The sequence below is a fragment of the Aythya marila genome, assembly GCF_965140915.1.
Source record: "Aythya marila genome assembly, chromosome: Z".
Classification (NCBI taxonomy): domain Eukaryota; kingdom Metazoa; phylum Chordata; class Aves; order Anseriformes; family Anatidae; genus Aythya; species Aythya marila.
In genome coordinates, this window is record NC_139080.1 from 52,460,594 (window position 1) to 52,482,483 (window position 21,890).

Below are 21,890 nucleotides of genomic sequence, written 5' to 3' on the forward strand. Positions count from 1 at the left end.
GCTAACTCAATGGAAGACTGCCAAGCATGCTGTGGTGAGATTATCATCTTAGTAGTTATTTATAATAAACTATCTTCAGCAAGTAGCACCTTTTTGGGTATGAAAAAGTGAAGGACCCTGTATTTTCTTTGCAGTATAGAGATGTTCTAGTTTGAACGAGAAAAGGTGCAGACAAAATTTAGAAGCATTATTCATTTGCATATGAAGAAACACTTCTGATGAACATTCTCTCCAGTGTACACTAGAAACTGTTCAACACACTGAAAAAGCCATAACATTTCCACTTCTAGAAAATAAAACCTGCAAGAGGAATTATATGTACACAGCAACTATACCTTAGAAGAAGCCTATTGATTAGACTGTATCCTTGATACTTCTGATGCTCAAACAGCTACCACACATGGAGTTATCTATGTAACCAAGAAACAGTTCTGCCTGAGACGGTGTTCAAGTTTCACGTCATTTTTCAGTGATATTTATTTCCAAGTATACTATGGAGAAGTGCTACTCCTCCATAGTTTTAACCCAAAATTCTGCTGAATAGGGCCAATGGAGCAAGGAAGACTGTGTAAGGATGAAGTTATTGCAGAACAGAACAAACAGTCTTCACATACAGACATGTTTTATATGCATCCCCTCCTCCCATCACCAAATTACAACTGGGAAAACATACCTGTGGGTTGACTACTACCACACTCCCACTCCAGTTCTTAGGAACATATGAAGAAAGTCATACCTTTGCAGGGCTACCACAGAGCAGCATCTAAGACAAGGATTCATTCAAGAGAAGCTGTAAAATCATTCTTTGAAAATCCTGCTGAACAAGCAAGAGAAATCATAAGAGCTCTGATTATGAAGTAGAGCTCTGCCATGCCCATCAGGAAGCAAGTTCTGCTATTCTAGAGCTTCCCAGGCTGCAGTTACGAGAAGATGTCTCCAAACACTGGGGACATTAAAATGACAACAACAAAAGCAAACAAGAACAAACAAAAACAGGAGACCTATCCATGACTGAGCTCACAGAAGACAAATCACTAAATTTTTTAAGTTTCAAAAGTTCACAGAATGTCTGATAAGCTTATTTAGAATATTTTTGTTGCTGTTTATTTGTTTTTGTTGTTGTTTGTTTTGTTTTGTTTTTCCCCAGAGATTTATATTCATGTAACGGTATTTGGTACTTTAAAAAAAAAATGGTGTCAAAGTAATTTGGCACTAGCTTTAACCACATAGGGAAAAAAAAAAAAATCTAACAGGACATTCCTGCTTAAAAAAAAAAAAAAGCAGAAACAATTACAATAGCTTTCTATAGTTTCTTAGTAATTACAGTTTCAAAGACTATACAGTATCACTTGCAGTATTTTGTACCTTTCTGCATTTCACAGCTGTAGTACAATGTTCTTAAATGGTTACAGCTTTTGAACAAATTGTCTCTGCACTAAAGCCAAAAGGATCTACAATGAAACTTCAGCTGAAGCTCAGAACTTTCACATGACTGAACTCTTCTCTTTCTCCAGATCTGCTTAGCCCTTCAGCCTCCCCCCAACCCCTTTTAAAATCCATCAGACATGTTTTTGGAGGGCACTTCACTTGTAAAGAAAAAAAAAAAAAAAAAAAAAAAGTAATAATAATAATAGAAAAAAAAATAAAAAAGAAAAGAAGAAAAAAAAAAGAATTTCAAAAAGAAATGCAATCCTGCTGGGCTGAAGTTTTCAGATGACAAAGCAAAAGGTAATTGTTTAATATCAAGTATGAAAGCAGCATAAAAGGACAAGATGCAGAGGGAAAAAAACTACTTAGGCTTCCTGCGCTGGCATGAAATGGCTGCTTTCCTTCTTACTGCCAGCTCCCATGCTTCATGTTGACATTACACATCCTGTACTGTAGATCCACCCCCATGCTGATGCTTGCCCAACAGAATTATCTCCTGCGTCACAGCAGTGGTAACAGAACTGCTGGCTCTGCAGATCTGAAAGCACCATTTCAGTGCTTAATACATGCAGCAACTGGACACGTTACCAGATATTCTGGGTTGGTTTGTGGTACTCTCAGTACTGTATTACTTGGCTGAACCTTCTGTTAACCAGATGGTCTGTTCTCCCCTTGGGACCAAACCATTAAACTTTATTTTATTAATTTCTACCAAAACGCGGGGACAGTTTATAGCACTTGTGTCTGGTTTATCTCCAACAGGGTTGCTAAGATGAAAATGACCTAAAAATAACTGGAAGTGCTGCTTCACACCAACAGAGAACAAGATCTTTTGGAGTAAATATTTAAATGATCTGCCAGATGAAGTACCATAGTAGCATGAACACATGGATAGCAACTTCTATTATATACAAATATGCAAATTTACACACTCCTATCATTGTAAAAGGGTCTATGTTACATTTCCCTGATCCAAAGCACCTCTGTCTTGAGAAGGCAGTTACCATGCTAGTGTCTATTCAAACCATTCTCTTAATGGCAAAAAAGTGTGAAAAGACATGGCTTCCAAAAACACCAGTTTGTGATGTGGCTCCAAAATGCTTGAAGATCATCTAGAGGCAACAGAGAAACATGAATGTTCCCAGTTGAACATCCCCAAACTCATATAAAATCATACTTAAGGGACATGCCAGCATTAGTTGAAGTCAAACTTGAGTATTTGTAACACACATGCTCCCCCTGTCAAAATACAAAGAGTGAGAATGAAAGAAAAGGAGCACATGAATGAAAGCGAAAGAATTATCTACAGCATTAGTTCCCATTGGCTGTTGCAAACCAGCTACAACCATGCCATCACATGCAACCACAAATGAACATCTCATGTATGTAGGTGGTAGCTGTTGAAAGCTGAGGGCATCTTCTTTTTAAGATGCAATTTCCAAACACCTCCCTGAAAACTCCTAAAGAATTAGTCCATGTAGTTAAGGATTTGATCTTCAAATGCGTACTCAACAGGAGTAGCTGCAATCAAACTCAAAATCAGATCACAGGGACTATTCAAATGAATAAGCTTTTACAGGATAAGGGCTTCAGCCCTCATCTTGTATTATCTGACAAATGCACTGCAGTAACAACAAAATACAATGGGAGATGAGGTCTGACCTATTAAAAAAAAAAAACTTTTGTTAATGTTCATAACAGTGGTAGTGAGGATTTATTAAATAAGTAACACATACATGTCTGCACACAAAACAAAATCCCAGGAATGTAAGAAGAATCTTGTAGAAGTTGCAGTTTTAGTGCCTTCAAATAGGAAGCCAATTCACTTAAAATCTAACAATAATAAATCATTAAAATAAGTTCTCCATGGCTACCACTACAGTGCAGTGCTTCCAAAGCAAGGCTGGAGTCACTATTCAGATTGCTGCAAGCAGACATTTTTAAGAGGCAGATTTCTCAACCTAGAGTTCCAGTCTCTGTAAGGCTGGGATCTCAAATATGTGTAAATAGGACAGCACTACTAGTGTCCAGCTTCCCACATGTGACTAACTTCTGATGTGGAAGGAGATCATCAGACATCTTCTTTGCACCACTCGGGCAACTAAACAGTCTTTTGGTCATTCATTATTAAAATTCGTACTTAGACACGAATAACCCTCCAATATGGATGTCAACAGATCAGCAGGTATTGCCTTCAGCTCATAAGCAGGCTGCTTATTTCACCTGTAAAGAGGATTAGATATCTTCAGCATATCAAGAAAACAAGCATAAGAATAGACTGTATAGCATTTTAGCTCCATATATCTTTAAAATTTCCCCAATGAGCAGGATTTTTTTTTATGTCCCATTTAAGTTACTACCTCATCATCATATGACTGCCCTCCACTGCCATGTCATACAAAACTTCAGTGTATGGTAACAGGCCCCCCAGAAAGTCATTCCACAACCTGAAACATCATCTACCCTTCAAACACACTAAAAATAGATTGCTCACCCTCTTGAGGTCTCAGCAGCCCATCTGATATTACAGTACAGTATTAACAAACCTATGTAGACATGAATTCTTAAAATAAATATCTTCAGAGATAAGACCATAACACCAGCAAGCAAATTATATTCCTATACACCACTGAAGTAGCATGGGTGAACCTGTGGAAGCAGTGAAGCAACATGGAGGGCAATGAGGATTTCATGTTAGTTTTGCAAGAGAACACCACATGCAACCTTTGGTCAACCTGCCTGTTATCCTGCCAAGCAACTTCTGACTCAAGGCTTTTGGTCTCAAAGACATTTTCTGAGAGGGACCTTAGCAGTTTTGTGTGGTTCCTTGGGAGCACAACACACTGAAAATCTTGTATTCCCTCCTGCTCCACCGTAGAAGGAGAGCAGTGCATTTGTGAAGAGGGAGTTGAATGGAAAAATCTTTGTAGTTTATCAGCTCTGTAATCTGATCATTTTAAAATAATTCAGATTTACTCATTTATTCATGCAGCTGGGAGACCCAGAATATATTGACTCATTTTTTTCAGCAGCTTCAGTGAATAATACAGTTATGCCCTTGGAATCAGGGGTTTAAGAAGTCTGTTATGTGCACATATCACCTTGGCAAGAGAAATCTGCATGCTCTTGAGAAGCAACAGCTTCTTCTCAACCTAGCAGAATGGAAACACGCCAGGAGCCGGAACCACCAAAGGGTTAAAAACATGACTCCTGCAACTCCTGAGTGAAGATCCACCATACATGCTGATTCACACAATGGCCTTCGGTCATATTTACCTCCTGAAGGCCCGATAAGGTCCTCCTCTCCCCAGGCCCTGGTGCTATCATGCTCAGGGCTGTTTTACACCATATGCTTGATCACAGACAAGAGAACTTGACCTCTATATGACCTGACATAGTTGAAAGCTGATATGCTTTCTCCCCACTGCCCTCCCCCACCAAAGATAAAAGGTCATTTAGACCAAAAAGAACCAGTCCAGACTGACTTCAAGTTACATGAATTCAACTTTCAGGATGCGCTCCTGGCCAGGAATCCAAACCCTTTCTTGCAAGGCTGCAAGCTACAGCCATGCGAGAAGGCAGACAAAATTCAGCAGTAAGGAAGTTAATTAACAAGGTTGAGAGCTGCCTGGCTATGCTCAGTTTTCCATCATCCATTTGTTAACATTTTTACACTCGACAAGTTATTCAGCTGGGCATGCTAGAAGCACAGTTTCAGGGCCTATCAGTGCTGGAGGTCCTATATCTTGCAGCCAAAGCCACCTAGATGCAGCCAAGGAAGATAAAAACTGAAATGTATGATCAGAGCTTCCAATCAAATAAAGAGATATGAACAAATTTGAAATGATTTATTGACATTTATTTATGTTTCTGACAGTACCATTTGTCACACAACATAGGAAACATGATGAGTCCTCATGGCCATTCCTTCCCAGATTTTAATGCATTAATAACTAAAGCTAAGTAGATGCTGTATACATAGTTAGCCTCTTCCATACTCACCACAAGTAGTAACATACCTGAGAAAAAAAAGAAAAGTCTCAGATATCTCCAGTTGCCATCTCCAAGTGTTTGCAAACAGAAGAGATCTGGTCCAATCTCACACAACAGAACCACTCCCAAAAGGAACTTTTTATTTTCCTACATACACACGGTTTTGTTTTGACTGAGTGCAAAAAATCTAGTACCAAGGTCTTAATTTCCAATATCTCCATTATATTCTATTTATGGCTATTTCACTGAAAAGAGGAATGGATGGTTTAAGGAATTCAAATAATTAAGACCAAGATTTAGAGAGTTGGCCACTAAGGGAAGGGAAGGGAAGGGAAGGGAAGGGAAGGGAAGGGAAGGGAAGGGAAGGGAAGGGAAGGGAAGGGAAGGGAAGGGAAGGGAAGGGAAGGGAAGGGAAGGGAAGGGAAGGGAAGGGAAGGGAAGGGAAGGGAAGGGAAGGGAAGGGAAGGGAAGGGAAGGGAAGGGAAGGGAAGGGAAGGGAAGGGAAGGGAAGGGAAGGGAAGGGAAGGGAAGGGAAGGGAAGGGAAGGGAAGGGAAGGGAAGGGAAGGGAAGGGAAGGGAAGGGAAGGGAAGGGAAGGGAAGGGAAGGGAAGGGAAGGGAAGGGAAGGGAAGGGAAGGGAAGGGAAGGGAAGGGAAGGGAAGGGAAGGGAAGGGAAGGGAAGGGAAGGGAAGGGAAGGGAAGGGAAGGGCCTATGTCAAAAAACACCTTCACGAATCCATCTAAAATTTCTGCAAAACCTGACATAGGAAATATGGAACAATGTGAGCTGTCAATTTAACATCATTAAGAGGGAAGAAGACAGGAAAAAAAAATATTATCATCACACAGCTGAATTCTGGCCTTTAGACCACATTCTGGCATTCAGACCCTTTATTAATGATCCCTTTCTCAGTTAGACATTTATTTAAATCTTCACCAAGTCAACCAAGTTGGTGAAGAATGCACCTCCCAGAATATCAAACTCATGCTGTACGCATATTTTCCAGCACATGTAGTCTTACCTTGGCTACTCTGTTTATTTGATAAATCAGGAGAAACTCAAAGTATAGGCTGCTGGAAAACAGGTCGTGGGTGTCACATTCACCCATTCTGCTCTTTTCTTTGACAGCAATGAAATATTTAGGGATAATGTTTGAGAGGGATGAATTTGCCTGGCTCTTGTGATAAGTAGCTATCAGATTTTGAAATATTTGCATGACAACAGACCAATACAGTATGACCCATCTTCTTCCCAAAAAGAATATCCTGTGATGCCTTCTTTCCACAACTACTGCTACCACCCTGAAGCAGCACTATTTGAACCTTAAGAGCTGCAAGCGGGAAGGAAGAGTTTGCTCATTCGGGCAGTGCAAAGAAGCCCCTATTGTCCTACAAGGCCACGGAAACAGTGACCACATGTACATCAGAAGATTCCATTTTTAGCATCTTTCAAAACAAAGTCTTCTCTTTCACATTATCACAAGCACACTGAATCCTCAGTCTTCCTATATCATTCTCTGCAATGTCTGCTTTGTTTTGTCTTGAAAAATCATTCTCCTGCCTCTCTACCCCACGCAATTGCTCTATTAGCAGCAAGTTTCCACTACACATAATTATGGCATGCCTTAGCCTACTTTTCTGTTTGCTGAATAGCTATGCCTATTTTCTACTTGTGCTGATGCTACCATTTACTTTTCCTGACACTCTAATCCTTGTATCCTTTGAAGGCCTGACTTCCTCCACCACAACAGCAGCTGGGGTTCTCAGGCCCCTTTCCAGAGCTTTTTAATAGCAACAGTAATGCCAGTGCTGAACATCCCCCTTCTTAATCTTCAGGTCATCACAGAGGCTATACCTGTAAAAAAAAGTGCTTCAAATACACTGTCCAGTGCTGCTAACCACCCATTATGTGAATGAACAGCAAGTTATTAATTGCATCTTCCTGGCATACAGTACAAGCATCTAGCTTCTTCTCTCCCACAGGTGTAGAATAACTTCAATTTTCTGCACATTCCCAATTAGATTTTTTTCTTATCTTCCACCACACAAAAAAAAAAACAAGCTACACACTTCAACTAAATTCTTAATTTAACTAGTGAAAAACTAACCATAGTCCAGTGTTCTCTCAGAATTATTTGTCCTCAACACAGTGGCCTTGCAATGATTGCTGCCCTGATAAGCTCTCAGTAAGTCCTTCCTAATCACTCATGACATTGACGCTGTGCCTACAGCTCCTTATGCTGACATTATTAAATGTATTCTTAAAGCGACTGTGTTTGACTCCACTCAAGAACAATGACTGCACATCCTCAGATGTCTCGTTTCCATCTTCTTTAAATTACCAAACTGATTGTTTTTCTTGAGAGATCCTACGATCTTCTACCCACAAAACGGTTTCTAGCCCCAGCCAAAAACCCACTGTATTCCCTACGGACAGCAGCTATGGAGGTCTATCATTATATACAAAATAATAATAATAATAATAATAACAACAACAACAACAACACCTAGCCAAAAACAATGAGGTGAAGATCAAGAGGAAATGAAAGGTATAGTAGTACGGCTAAATCTGGGACTGATGTTCTGATAATCATTATGTATCAAAAAATGACTACAAACCAATCACAACCAATAGTGGAGGAAAGGTTTTTTTCCAAACACTGCTTAAAGTAAAGCTCCTTTAATCAGTTTTATTAAGCAAGGATATTTTGAGATGACTGCTGTAACAGATACTGACTCAAGCTGAACAAAGCAACTGTACCATGACATTGAACCAGTAAGAGATGAAGAGAACACAGAGAAAAAATAAATAAATAAAATAAAATAAATAAAAATAAAACACAAAGTTGTACATAAGCCTGCATATTTCAAATATCAGACACCAGAAATTAAAGATTTCCCTAAATAAAGATTTCCCTTTCCCCATCTCATCCCCTCTTTCAAAACTCTCCAGACTTGTGTTTGTACTGCAACATCTGGCACAGCTTCATAAAACTCAAGAGATAAGTGTCAGACTTTAGATCTTTGGTATTGTTTCCAAAGTTAAAAGAACAAAATGGAACAAACCCCAAAACAATCTCATATGACTTTTTATTTACGCATGTGTTCAACTTCCCAAACACATGCTGAAAGTAGACTAATACTTCCAGAACTCAGGACATAAATTAAGATTGCATTAAATCTAGTCCCCTCATTTGGAAACTTCTGCTAGAGCCTTTTCACTACAACCAACAAGATAATTATCATAAGTTGAGCTATCTCCCTTCCTCCCCCCTTTTCTTCTTTCAGCACTGGCATACAAGCCATGCTATTTTAACTTCTTTCCTGTTCTCCCAGTTCTTCTGGAACATTTTATTTTCAACAGTCAACTCATTTGGAGAAGTGCCATGCTGAAGTTCAACCGTTTACATGTTAACTGTGTCTCTGCCAGCAGCTGAAGACTTACACCACACCACCTTCTCCAGGACCTCTTTCATTAAAAATTTTGAGTTCCTGTCTCTGAGGAACTTAAGTTTCTGCAGTTTAGCAGATCTTTATGCAACTTTAATTCTTATCATTCTCCTTTCTTCTCTTCTAAATTGCCCTCGCTTTCACTCCCTGAAGAGCAAGGTGGCAGTTCTCCTCATCCCCTCCTCAATTAATACTTCATTGACAGCTGCTCATGTGCTGTGGGCCCATATTATATCTTAATGCTACCTGAAAGATTTCCATTAAACAAGCCCTTTCAAGACTGCTCGATTAGTTAGCACTCTAGATGGAAGCAACTCTTTGAAAAGATAGCAAGCATTTAGCTTGATGAAGTTAAACATTTTACTAAAGCCAGCAATTAGAACTTCATACTTGATCACATCCTTCAAGTGTTAAGCAAATCATACAGCTGATAGTAACAGCAGACCTTTTTCCTCTGGAACAAGTTCATGAAAGACATGATTTCAGTTCAAAACAAAGATTAAGGAAAAAAAAGAGCATTTATATTATTTTCTGCTACAGTACATTGAAAATATACCAAAGTACAAAATATAGGGAAACATAGTACCTGAAATGATTCAAAGATGACATGGGTCTTCATGGACCTTTCCTGATCTGTCAGAAGAGTATCTCTCTTCCTCTACCATTGTGCTTCTTCCAAACATTCTTTTCAGTATTTCAGTTCATTTTTTGTTGTGGTGTTTTTTGGTGAGGATTTTTTCTTTTTTGATAATTATTGCTCTACAGGTTTTGTTGCTACGTTTGGTTAGTGTTAGCTTCATAATAGGGTAATGTGAGTAAATGAATACTACATAGCTTTTCAATAATTTCGCAGATATAAGTCCTTTTTCTGCAGTTTCCTACTTCATTTACTCACATTGCCCTATTATGAAGCTCAAAGTAGTGTTCTTCTGCTCAGTTTAAGTAATTATCCACAACAACATGCAGAGAAAGTGTTATAGCAAAAATAGAGCAATCTCAATTTATACTGTAACTCCACATGTTGTTTGGAATCATAGGAAAACTCACAGAAAAAAAACTCATTTACACTTGTTTCTTGGAATTCCAAATTTCAGGAGGCATCTTTGGGCTTTTCTGAAGTAACCTTCCTCAAATGGTAACCTGTACTATTATAAGATTTTAGTTCTTCACATTTCCTTTCTAAGACTAAAATTAAACTTGTCCATTCTTTGGGGCCCAGTGTAACACCTGCCAGCTGTCCAGACATCTATGTTGAAAGCAGTTCTTCTCCAATACTTATCAACTCTTTAATTACTCATGTCTTCAAAAGAGACAATTCTCCTTTAAATCAAAGTTCACAACACTATAAAATTTATTATAAATTTTACTAAATTAAAATGACCATCTTTTTTCCACTTGTGTTTGCAGTTATACTACTTTCCATTTCCAGCATCCAACTGTGTACTCATATTCCTCACTGCCTGGGCATATACAACACATTTTTAGTTTTCCTCCTGTATCAAAATTATTTTTAAAACCAATGGAAAGAAATTCTAAACATGATGTTTTAAGTTTCTCCAGAATGTAGTTCATTTTTAACCTAATAAAAATGCATAAGGAAATCAACTATTTGTTGAAATATTTTTAAAGCAGTGGTCCTTAGGTTTTGTTTGGTGGGGTTGAGAAAAGTGATTAAGAAAAGCTAGTTTATATACTGAACAATAAGCTATGAATGCAGTTTCTGATAGATCTTGCACCATGGACAAACTGTGTGTGCTCATAAGTCAAAAGCAATTGAAGCCCAATATCTGAATGAAGAAATTTGTGTCTGATGACAAGAAACATACTGGTCACCACTATCTCTTGAATTAGAATTATTATTCTAGATCCCCTGAAAGCCTTTTGTTTCATTTTTTGCTTTTTTGTTTTGAAAAATAAAAGTCACTCAGCTAGTCTTCTAACAGTAAGGTTAAAATCAGTCTGGGCAGACTAAAATAAGGAACATCATTAATGAGAATATTCTTCTCTAAAGATAATTTCAGTCTCATAGTAAAGAAAACACACATAAATAACACCACTCTCCAATACAAACCAATGCAAAAATGTTCTTTTTCCTAGGGTGTCTGTCACCACAGGAGAGGGGCAAGATGCCCTCCCATCAAGATCCACAGCTTAAATCTCAACCTTGTTCTTGTATTGCATGTGCCACATTTATGAACAATGTATCTGCAGGTCACATTGTAGTGTAAACAGAGTTGACTTCTCAAGAAGTAAGAGGAAATTCATGATTTTGAACTATGAAACACGATCAGATACCTATGGAGACAATATTCTGAATAGAGAGAATGGATACATAGGATCTGACCCAACCAGCAGAGGTCAGTGAGGACTTTGCTATTATCTTCAGTGGCTGCTGATTTAGACCTGTACAGAAATTGTAAAGTGCATCAATGAACATCACATCAAGGAAAAAAGAAAAAAAGAGAAAAAAAAGACAGTTAACCTCCCTTCTTATTTTGTCAAAATGTAAGGTGAAGCATACATGAAATGGTATGTTGCATAGTCCACCTCTGAAAGTGCTTCATTTCAGAAGGGTGGAGATAACCACGGTATCTCAGTACTTTGTGTGACATTATCAGCAACCTGAACTAACAAAATGCACAGCTGATAATGCAGTATACTTTCCAATAATATTAGAGTATATACTACACAATTTTTTCCTGTGGAATAATGAAACAAGGACATTGATTTTAACCTTGCAGTAGCTGGATCCCAAGTTCATCTTTAGTGATTACAGTCATCAAATCTTTCTATTCTTGGTGCCCACGTGGGAGTGTGTTTTGATTCAGATTCACTGGTCTCCTATTCTATAGCATATACCTCCCATATATAACACATTCCTTCTTAAATGCTTCAAAATAATCTACATATGAATGCTACCTTTCTATGGAGCTGTGCGTTCAAACTCAGTAGTACTGCATCCTGGTATCCACCTCATGCATTTCAGCATGTAGTTTGAATTTTTTGAGGAACTGCATCTACTACGCATCTGATGTGCAAATCAAGATTGGTGGGAAAAGAGTGAGGCCTGGTTTGAGACTACTAAAACTGATTTCATATTAAAAGGTGGGCTAAAAAAAATCACACAAATTCCTTTTCAACTGCTATCTCTCTTTAAAGATCTTAGGTTTCCATAATTACATTAAAATCATAACAATGTTGCCATTAGTTTTCAGGGAAAAAAAAAAAAAAAAAAAAAAAGTTTAAAGACACCAAAAAAGACAGCTGTGAAAACTGCTTCTTTTCCAAGAGAAATTGTGTATTTTATGATGCTCTGAGGAACCTACTAAAAGCTTGCCAGTATCGTTTTAATGCAACCTAGTGAGTGGGGAGAAATATTCCATCTTAATATAAAATAAATCCAAAAGAAGGAACGCTCTTGAAAATCAGAAGTTAAAAATCCCATAAATCAGGCATCAACAGCATCACCTAGAAAAAAAAATGACATTTCATGACATTCTCTGGAAGAACCTGAGCAGCCTCAATCTCTGCGCACTTACCTCCAAATGCTTTCAAAAATCTATAAATATAAGCATATATACACTATTCTTTGGTCAACTGATCAACCTCCTAAATTCTGTGGTCTTTAACCAAAGAAAAATGTCTAGAAAGGTGACCTCCACATGAAAGCATAAGAGCAAAAAAGCCTGAGGATGTGTTTCTCTGTGTGAAGGAGAATCTGAGCAATTTCCTCCAATCCTCATTTCCTGATAGCATGAAGTCAGAGAGAAGACCCATCACAATGTTGTACATTGAAAAACTGAAGAAACCCTAGGGGAAAAAATCATGATTAAGCCAGCTTCTGCCAGCAAAGCTTCAAAACATGGAGACACATCCACGATGTTAGGAGCACTTCCCATCTCAGCTTTGTCTACTCTCTCTCTCCTCCATTTTCTGGTGGAGCTAGAGAACATGACATGGCTTACCTGACTCAGATCACAGCTCTCTGCCAAACTAGTCACTTCCTCTTAGACATGCAAGCAGCTTCATGAGACAAACAGACCCCCACAGACACACACAAAAGCAGCAGCAGAAAGCACTCAAACTTGAAGGTCTTTCTCCTTCCAAACACCAGAAAAACGAATGAAACTTTTCCCTTTTCTCCCCCAAAAGAGGGATGTGAGGCGGGGAGAAATCCTATCAGATCACAACTACATGAAGCTCCAGGAGGATCTCTCTGTGTGGAGAATAGAAACCACAATGCTAAGAGGACGCGGGGGGGGGGGGGGGGGGAGAGAAGAAGGTTACTCCAGAAGACATAAAGAGCCTGTAGACTGTGTGTGCATGTGTGCGAGAGCGAGGAGAAGCTTTGTGTTGTGGAGCCTGGACTGGAACCAAAGCAGACAGCTTGCAAATGGAGGACAGGGAGATAAAGAAAGGGAAAGAGGGGGAGAGATAGGGAGAAAGCTGCTCCGGGTGGTGGAGAAAGGGGCAGGGGAGAAAGCTCCTTCTCCCTTGCCTGGTTTAAAGGTAGGGACATTGGAGAAGTGAGCAAGAAGAAGTGGGCTCCTTCCCTTTCCTTTCTTCCCTTCTCGCTCTCTTTCTCTCAAAGGAGAGCAGAAGCGTGTGTAATGGCTCCTGCTCTCCAGCTGAACGCTGTCCTCCTCCAAGCAACCTCCTGCGGGCACCACCAGCCCCCCAGCCCCGGCGCCGCCGGGGACCCCCGCATCCCAAGTGGAGGAGCGCGGCGGCGGGGGCACCAGCGGCGGGGTGAGGGACCAGCCTCGCCGGCGGCGAGAGAGAGGGCAGCGAGAGGGGACGAGGAGAAAGAGCAAGAGAGGAAGAGGGGGAGAGAGAGAGGGAGAGAGAGAAAGAAAGAAAGGAAGGAAGAAAGAGAGAGAGAGAGAAAGAAAGAAAGGAAGAAAGAGGTCACCCGATTGCCTGGGTCGTGCCAGCACGGAGCTTTTCTCTCCTCCGTGTCTCTCCCGTCTCTGATCCAAGTCCACACGCACAGCACCATCCAGACCTCGCACACACACACATATCCACACGGGCACCCCCACCCCGAAAGCTCGACTGATATCTCACTTATCTCCCCATACCCCCCCCCCCCCTTTAATACAACAACAAAAAATTAATTAACCGCCTTCCTCCTCCTCCCACCACCACCACCACCACCACCACCAGCACCTCCTCCTCTTCTCCTCCTCCATGCAAGAGACTTCTCTCAAACAAAACACCCCGCTCTCGCTCCCTCTCTTCTCTTTTTTTTTTTTTTCTTCCTTTCTTTCTTCCTCCTTCCTCCGTTGGCCGAATGAATGGATTTCAGAGGAAGGTGGTGGAAAGAAAGAAAGACAGAGAAGACCAAACAAAAAGATATATATATACACATGAGAGATGATCTCTCCAATGCCAAACCGGAGATGGGTTTTAATTGCAAGAACTTACAGGAGCGTCCCGGCACTGCTGCTCTTGCTGCTGTCTCCTCTCCTCTTCCTCTCTGCCTAGCTCTTCTTCTTGTTATTGTTGTGGAAGTTGTTTTGTGAGTCTCATGTGCTCCTTGCCAGGTCTCAGCAATGGAGGATCGCCATCTTTCCCTGCTTTTCCCCCCCTCTCTCTCTCTCCCTCTCTCTCTCTCCTTCACTGGTTTGCTGCAGCTGCAGATGACCTGAGATATCCGTCTCTCTCTCTCTCTCTCACTCACCCTCTGTGTCTCTCTCTGAATAATGAGCAACCAGAGGGAGAGAGAGAAAGAAGACAATCTCCTCTCCTACCACACAAAACGCAAGAGCACCAGGGGGTGCAAGAATCCTTTCTAACAACAACAACAACGTGTAGGGGAAGAGGAGGAAAAAGAGAAAGAAAAGAGAAGAAAAGAGAGGAGGAAAAGGCAAGAAGAAAGAGAAGGAGGGAGGTGGAAGAGGAGGGGGGAAAGCAAGCAAACAAGAGAGAGATCCAGGAGGCAGACAGATGGAGGAGAAGATGGTAGTGATAGAGGAGGAGGTGTTGAAGATGAAGGAGATTAAGAGGAGGAAGGTGGTAACAAAAAGTTAAGGTTTGGGACACTGAATCACTCACGGGCCAGGGAGGAGGAGAAGAAGGGGGAAAGATCTGAAGAGCTTCCCCTTCCAAGCTGTTGCCTTCACAAAGCTTCCTGCACAGGAGCTCTCAGCAGCTCCTGCGATGCTGGGGGAGCCGCTCAGATGGAGCACTCTGCTAGGTCATAGCTGTCTTCCAGCCATGGCAAAAACCGGTTTCTGCATGCAGATCTGCCCCTGAGGTGATCCCTCAGACACATCCATCTAGAGGCTAATCTTCCCTGAGCAGGGTAAAGAACATAAATGGAGCTGGAGGTTGCAAAGTATAAAACCAGATCTACCACGTGGTTGGTTTTTAATCCCCCTTCCAGCTCGCATTTGATGTGGAGAAAGGAGACTCAAATTGTCCATTTCTGGCACGTATTTTGAAGTCTACTCCCGGAAATAAAGACAGTCATCTCCAGGTTTTTTATTTCTCACAAGCATTTAGGAGAAAAGAGAGCTTGTACTACCGAGCACCAAAATCACTTCCTACATTGGTGAAACGTTTTTGGCTGCAAAATAAAATAAATAATCCTACTTAAAATAACTTTTATGCCTTCCAATACCTAGTTGTCTGTTCTTTTGTGACTGATTATTTAAACCGAGGAAAGAAACGATCAAGGCTCACAAAGAAAGGTATCTTGGTGATGAAGGCAAGCAAGGAAAGACAAAGCTGCTGTAGTCTGCATTTATATTTAGCCTCGTTCTATTAAGCATTGTGCTTAGCTACTTCTTTTGCTCGACCCCCCTCCCCCCCAGCCCTCCACTCTTTCTACAACAACAGGTCAGATTCTTTCTAGGGTTATGCCTAACACTGGGGGTGGGGGGAGTGGGGGGATTAGGGGTTATGTGCAGACTCATAAAATCAATGCACGGGAGTGAGGGAAAATCAATTTGAGCACAAGGGCATGGCTGGTATTGGAACATCACTGGGATTTCTCGAGCCCTCAAGCGCTACAGTTTGCATGGGTGGAAGAGAGACTAGAACCACAGAGCTCCGGTTCGGGTGAAGGGGGAGATCTCTCCCCGTCTCCGAGGAAGTTTTGTGTGAGTGCTGAATCTGAGATGATCTTCTTAAAGGAGTCCAGATTTTACTGGCTCTGGGAGAGGTCAGGCATGCTAGGACTTCATTGTCTGAACTCTCCCAGCTTAGCTGAAGACCAAATGCAGAAACTCTAACGATAGCAATAAAATAAAATAACAAAAATCGGTCGCCCAGGTACTAGTCAAACATTAAACCCATGCACTCTCCGGTCTTCCCATCCGCAAGAGTGCCGTAAGTACAAAGCACACAGGCAGGATCTCTCCTATTAAATCTTCTCTTTGAGCCGTGCAAGTTAATCACTAAACAGGAGAAAGATCTTCTCCCTCCTCCTCTCTCCTCTTTCCGCTCCCCCCCGCTCTCCCCCTCGCCCCAAACAAGTGCTGTGAGAAATAGGAGGAAGGATAATATCTGGGCAGAAGGAGCACTGTTGGATTTAGAGAATCCTTCTTAAGGAAAAGGGGAAAAAACATCAGAACTGGGGATTCCTACTAAGACTACTGGTTTCATGCAGACAAATGAAGCGGACACCTCCTAAGAAGCTGATAAAAGAACATTAAGGAAAAGGGAGGGACTGTCTTTAAGGCTGCCAGAATGTGCATGTGTTCTGCCTGCAATTTTCTATAAATCATCCTCTTCGCAGGAAGAGAGCGCCTGGGCTTTGCAATCTTTGACGTACCATCAACGCCGAGGCAGATAATTTACCTCTTTGTCTCTCAGCATTGTATTTTAAATTAAAAAAGAAAAAAAGAAAAAAAAAAAAAGGAAAACAGAACAACCCTACAACCACAAACCCCAAAACACCTGACTTCTGACCAGCCACCCTCCAGGGAAGCAACAATTCCGTTTCAAAATGAAGGTTCTTGGGAACAGTGGGCATCACACCTGGGAGAATAAAAATAAAATAAAATAATAAATTAAAAATAAAAATAAAATAAAATTAAAAAATAAAATAAAATAAAATAAAATAAAATAAAATAAAATAAAATAAAATAAAATAAAATAAAATAAAATAAAATAGTGTCTTCACGGATGTAGACATGGAGCACTACCCTGCACTCTCCCCCGCAGCATGGTTCTGGGCACCCACGAGGGGCCACCTGCGCGGGTGGGGATCTCGGGGGGATGAAGGTCAGGGCTGCTGGAAAAATCCCGGCGCTGGAGGGCAGTGCCGGGGTGCCCGGGGCGGGGGACTTCTCTCCAGGGGTCTGGTGGTCCATAACTTCGTCCCGCAGACTTTCTGCCTTCCCCTCCGGGCTGCGAGCGCTGGCGGGGGAAGCGGGCGGCGAGGTGGACACGCTGGGCTGCGGGAGCCCACCAAAAGGCGGCCGCCGGAGAAAAGAGAGGGGGGAGCCCCCCCGTGTCCACGCACGACTGGTTTCAAACGGGGACGGGCTGCCGGCTCCCGTGGAGGTGGGGAGGGCAAGTCCAGGGGGGCGCAGGACCCCCGCGGGGAGAGGAGGGGGCGTGCAGGGGAGGCTCGAGCAGCGGGGCAGCCCCCCCGACTCGTCCCGGTGCCGTGCCCAGCGATAAAGAGGTTAACCGCGCTGACACCCCCCTGTCCCTAATTACCCCGGCGAGTTAACAGTCCCATTAAGGGGAATGCAGATAGTTTGCACCTCCGCCGGTGCTGGCATCTGGGGACGCCGGAGGAGATGAGGGTGCAGACAAAGGCGCCGGTGCCTCCCGTGCCGGGCAGCGCGGCAGCGGGGAGGGGACGGGGGAAAAGCCGGCACCGACCCCGGGCGGGGGGGCTGAGCAGGAATGTCAGCCTGCCTCCGGATTCACAGAGCTTGTGTCCCACCGCCGCCTTGGCAGAGGTCACAGGAAGAGGTGCTCTGGGCTAAAAAATAAATAAATTAATTAATAGAAATAAAACAAGTAGGTCCCCCTGTCCTCCCCCGACCTGAGGTTGGCAGATGATGCTCCACCATGAGGCCAGGGGAAAGAAAGGAGAAAACCGTTTCCAGCCTCTTGGACTGTGTACACCTTTTCTGACCCAGAAAAGCTGACCAGCCTGGGCCCAGATCTTTATCCCCAGGCCAGGTCTTCACTGGTGTGCAATTCAGAGTTGCATTGCCCCATTGCTCTGCCAGAAATCCATGTCCCACTTCTGCAGCCACTGGAAGTCCGTGGAGGCTGCAGAGTGAGCCCCGCAGATGGAAGGCCACAAGCAGAGGGGTGAGCAGACCACAAGAAGCTCAAGATGGTGCTGTTCTGCCTTCCCATTTTTATTTATCTTTTCATTTTTTATTTTTATTATTAGTTTTTTTTAACATTTCCCCATAGGCTTAAATTAAGTCCTCAGGACGGAAAAACTCTAATACATTTAGCATGGACAGTGAGCATGGCCTTAGTGAGCTGGAGACACTAGGAAAGCAATGTGGAAAATAAGACTCTGAAAGGACACTTCTCTATACATAATCAACAGTGAAGCACTGTTGTTCATGTCCACTCACAGAACTGAAAGTGACCTTTTTTTTTTCTTCCTAGATTTGGAAGATTTTCTTCCTTTTCCTGCAACAAGCTTGAGTGAACTTCCTATTTATTCTTCACTTCTTCATGGCTATTTTATCCTACCAGGGCAAGGTTTCTCAGTCTTTATGCAAGAGGTAAGCATTGTATCAGCTCACTAGAGAACTGAATATCACTCTCTCTAGAATATTATGTTCTGCAGCTATTGAGAGAATTTCACTCTCCTATCTAAGAAGATTAGAAATGTGCTGTTCTGACCTTTACCCTGGCAACTTACTTATTTCTTTAGCCTCCAAGGGTTTCGTTATTGTGAAGGACTTTGAGGAGAAACTGGTTGGTTGGAAGCAGAGAAATCCTACTCTGATCTATGAAAGACAAGAGATATCTACTCATCAAATTTTCTTTTAGCAAACAATCTTTGTGAGGACAGTGCATTCAAGAGGGTTTACATGCAAATAATCCAAATCCAAGCTCTCAAGAACCCTTCAGAAGAGTCTTCTATTAAAACCTAAACTTTCAGCCTGCTAATAAAATTTGAAGCATTTTATTTCTGGCAGTGCTCAGACTGAAATCTCCAGAAGCAAGCTCTCCATTATAAGATCACTATTATCTGCAGGGCCAAATCAGAATATAGTACACATTGCAGACCCATAGAAAGGTAGACCTTTATGTTGGTGGGAAGCTTAAGGGAAGAATGCTCATGAGGTCTTGTATCAGCTGGGTATTGGAAGTCACTTTATTATTTGATAGATGTATAGCTTGAAATTGCTAGAAATAAAATTTTTGCTCCCTCGAGGAAACTGAATCTTCAGTTGTCAGATGTTTTGGATAAACTCATGGTTATTTTTTGTACCCTCAAATTTCCTCAGAAACTCTACACCAAGACCAGGTGCCAATAAGTCAGTTCATGAAGAGAACAAATCCTGCTTCAGAACCTTTTAATTTAGGCATGGGTCAAGAGTAATGGGCATGCAGTGCTGGAAGGCTAAAGTAAACTTCAGAGTGGATTTGGTAAGTACTACATATCATCGATTCCCCAACCTCAGAACATGTTTGAAAAGCGCAGGCAGCAGAAAACCTTGTGTTTAGAGACCAGTCAAATTCCCAGCAGATTTAATGAAAAAATTCCATAAGCGTTAAAATTAACTGGGTTGGAACCAAACAGAGCACATCCTTAGTAACTGAAACATGAACTACAAATGGCCCCAGACCTCTACTAAGTACTACGTCAGTGTGTATTCTCCTTTAAATGATAAACGTGATTTAATAGATGGATAAAATACAGTCAATCAAAAGGGTGTTTTAGCTGTCACCAGAATACAGGCAACAAACTGATTTGGGGGGAAATCCATAATTACTGTGACAAGGGTTTTCTGAGTAACTAAAGACACATCCTGACTTCATTTCTTACTCTCTAAACAATGACCATAAAGTTTAGTTCATTTCACTTGGCACATTTGAAATGTTTAGATGCAAAATATTCTTCGCTATAAATGCAAATTAACTTTTAAGAATTCAGTTATTCCAATCACACAGCTGGATTTCACTTAACTTCTGCATAGTTTTAGATGGAATCAATGAGATTGAAACCACAGTCACTTTACAACATCAGACCTTCCGGATTGTGATGACCACTTGGTGATTAGTATAGCAATATCATATCCCAACATGATATTACACTTGCTGGTAAGAAGTCTTCAAGAGAGAAACAGCTTGATTTTGTCTTCAGAAGAGATAGATACTGAGAGATCTGTGAAATAGTTTGAGTTTATTGGTCAGATATAAATGGTCTCTGGCTATGTTTACTGGTCATTTTTCAATCCACCTCACCCTGTATATTTTACTAGGTGTTTGCAATTCAATACAAAGCTATTCTTACTTGCATATGCTGGAAAAATGCCTGTTTTTCCTTTCTCTTTTTTTAAGATCTAAATGCAACACTTCCATCTCTTGATCTCTCTTTCTAGCACTCCACTATTTTTAAAACTTAAGCTCTCAAATGCCAGTCAATTTTTATTCCATATGTCCTATTCAACCTGTATAATATATAACCTTCAATAGATTTGAGTTCCACTTCCAAGACAGTATTTCTGATATCTAATTTTTCTAGACCCACCATAAAATTGAGCAAGGCCATCTCTGTCTTTGTGGGGAAGTGCCTGGTACTGCTGAATAATCTGTCTGGTATATGCAGTTTGATGACATTTTTATTGATACATTACAAATTTAGCCCAAGTTTCATTTTTTGAAGCAAGTCCAGTAGGTATTTTCATTTCCCATGGAAGCATTACAGGCATAGATGATTTCCCATCTTGCATGTCTTTGAAGATATAAAAAGGAAACAATGCATTTTATCTCCTACTTTTGAATTGCTTCAGCTTACAGTTTATTTGTTAACGAAGTTGTTTCTTCCTCTGCTTTTGCTGAAGTCCCAATTGTACATATGGGTCAATTCCAATTCATTTTCCCTATGAGCATTGGGATGCACATTGCAGAAAATTGCACACTGCTGAAGCGCATGCCAAAATTCTACCTTATTCTACTAATCACATCATTTGTTTTGGGCACACCATTCCTATCTGAGATCTTGTCACTGCTACTGTAAAACTGGAGATGTTTTAGAAAAGAAAAAAAAAAAGAAAAAAAAAAGACTTCTTTCACGACCTAAAGTTAGGAACTAACAGAATATGAAAGTCTTCCTTATCCATCTGCTGTCCATTTCTCTCTGTTATAAGATTTAATTTGTTCTACCCCCGTGTATTTACGGCACTTTTTTTTTTTTTTCCCCATTCCATGTCTCCACTTGGTCAGCCAAATCCTCAACTGATGTAATTTGGCTGGCTTCATTGACTCCAGTGGATATACTGCTAATTCAAACCTTTTGCCTGGCTCATTCTTACATCTAATTGGGTTAATCTTTACCAATTACTTTCAATACTTTGTAGGTGCCATTTCTTGAAATCAGACGTTCTTTTCCATTGATACTTTCACTATGATACTTCTGATACTATGATGTCTCATAGGGCAATATTCTGTTCTTTAAATTCATATTTCTTGTGTCCTTTGATCTTCCTAGAGTTACCCAGTTTCCTAATGCCCATCTTGACTTCCTACATTTTAAAGTATAGTCTTTTGCTGAGTTTCTCTCTGCATTCATTTATTTCAACATGCTGTATTTCAAAGCAGCAGTTCTTTTCCAGTAATGTTGCACCTGTACTAGTATGCTTCATTTATAAAGTAGAAATTGTTTCCAGTTTTCTTCTTTCCAGCTAGGTGTTGTGTTCTCTAGAACTGAAGAGACACCATTTGTAATATGAATTCATGTTTACAATGTTGCACACTAATCATAGAATCACAGAATGGTTTGGGTTGGAAGGGACCTTAAAGATCATCTAATTCTGCCATGGGCAGGGATGCCACTCACTAAATTAAATACTGGTCTGG

General features: G+C 41.1%; 1 protein-coding gene across 5 annotated transcripts in view; it reads right to left on the bottom strand.

Moving 5' to 3' along the window:
• ZNF462 (zinc finger protein 462) overlaps positions 1 to 14,437 on the bottom strand; it is a 96,525-nt gene extending 82,088 nt beyond the window's left edge. For all 5 annotated transcript variants that reach the window (XM_082784384.1, XM_082784382.1, XM_082784383.1 and 2 more), the window contains exon 1: positions 14,298 to 14,437. The gene's annotated coding sequence lies outside the window, so the exon portion shown is untranslated. The remainder of the gene's footprint in view (positions 1 to 14,297) is intronic.
• Between the last annotated feature and the right edge of the window lie 7,453 nt (positions 14,438 to 21,890).